Source organism: Lemur catta, chromosome 13 (assembly GCF_020740605.2).
Source record: "Lemur catta isolate mLemCat1 chromosome 13, mLemCat1.pri, whole genome shotgun sequence".
Lineage (NCBI taxonomy): Eukaryota > Metazoa > Chordata > Mammalia > Primates > Lemuridae > Lemur > Lemur catta.
This window is the reverse complement of record NC_059140.1, coordinates 23,948,265-23,950,175: the sequence shown is the minus strand read 5'-3', so window position 1 is coordinate 23,950,175 and position 1,911 is coordinate 23,948,265.

Sequence of the window (1,911 nt, the reverse complement as noted above, 5' to 3'; positions counted from 1 at the left end):
TTCGGAAAAATACCAAATAGTTCTCCACTTAGCGGTTCTTTCAAAAGTTGGGCCACACACCTCTTGGAAAGATCGAGTTACTTTGGCCTAGCTTTCGATTGGTCTGGAGAAGCAATTGGCATTCCTAGCTGATGAATCAAATGATTCTGAAAGGAACGGTGAAAAGTGCGGATCCTGTTTCAGTCTTTAGACTGAAACAGGATCCGCACTATTCACCTGTCCCACAAAGGCGCACTTCTCATGTCTGGCGCTAGTCCAACAAACCCAGGACTGACAGAGGCCCTGCACTTGCCACCCCAGAAAAATATCTCATCTCCAAAGAAGGATTCTTCCGCTAACGGTTGGAAAGGGCTCCCGTTCTTGAAACAGTGGTGAAAAAATTGTGAAATAATACTGAAAGCAATCCTATCTTCCAAGGCTCCTGTGCCAGCTATGGGAAATAGCAAGTTACCTGGGCCTCAGCAGAGGTTTCTCTGCAAAAAGCATCATAGGCTTCAGGATGCAGAGACCGACCTCATGACTATTACGGTGCCAAACGCCATGGAAATGGCAAATAATTACCAACACACTGGTCATTTCAAAGTGTCAGGATGAAATGTGAAGCACGATCCACACTTTTCCCATCTCACGCAAATATGCACTTTCCAACTCTGGAGGTAAACAAATCAAAGGCAGGGCCTACAGAAGCCCTGCGCTTACACCCCACCCAGAAATCTCAACTACCAGGCAGGATTCTTATGCTAATGCGAGAACACTGCTCGGGTTCTGAAAATAATCCTGAAACCACAACGGAATAATACTTAAAAGAACACTTTCTTGGTAGTGTCTAGGACCAACTATTGGAAATGCCAACATTACTGGGCCTCAGCCTGTTTCGTCTGTGAAGACTCTGGTATGCTTAAGGATGCAGAGTCCAGCCTTATGACAATTACGGTGAAAAGTGCTTCGGAAAAATACCAAATAGTTCTCCACTTAGCGGTTCTTTCAAAAGTTGGGCCACACACCTCTTGGAAAGATCGAGTTACTTTCGCCTAGCTTTCGATTGGTCTGGAGAAGCAATCGGCATTCCTAGCTGATGAATCAAATGATTCTGAAAGGAACGGTGAAAAGTGCGGATCCTGTTTCAGTCTTTAGACTGAAACAGGATCCGCACTATTCACCTGTCCCACAAAGGTGCACTTGTCATGTCTGGCGCTAGTCCAACAAACCCAGGACTGACAGAGACCCTGCACTTGCCACCCCAGAAAAATATCTCATCTCCAAAGAAGGATTCTTCCGCTAACGGTTGAAAAGGGCTCCCGTTCTTGAAACAGTGGTGAAAGGATGGTAAAATATTACTGAAAACAATCCTATCTTTCAAGGCTCCTGTTCCTGCTATGGGAAATAGCAAGTTACCTGGGCCTCAGCAGAGGTTTCTCTGCAAAAAGCATCATAGGCTTCAGGATGCAGAGACCGACCTCATGACTATTACGGTGCCAAACGCCATGGAAATGGCAAATAATTACCAACACACTGGTCATTTCAAAGTGTCAGGATGAAATCTGAAGCACGATCCACACTTTTCCCATCTCACGCAAATATGCACTTTCCAACTCTGGAGGTAAACAAATCAAAGGCAGGGCCTAGAGCAGCCCTGCGCTTACACCCCACCCAGAAATCTCAACTACCAGGCAGGATTCTTATGCTAATGCGAGAACACTGCTCGGGTTCTGAAAATAATGCTGAAACCACAACGGAATAATACTTAAAAGAACACTTTCTTGGTAGTGTCTAGGACCAACTATTGGAAATGCCAACATTACTGGGCCTCAGCCTGTTTCGTCTGTGAAGACTCTGGTATGCTTAAGGATGCAGAGACCAGCCTTATGACAATTACGGTGAAAAGTGCTTCGGAAAAATACCAAATAGTTC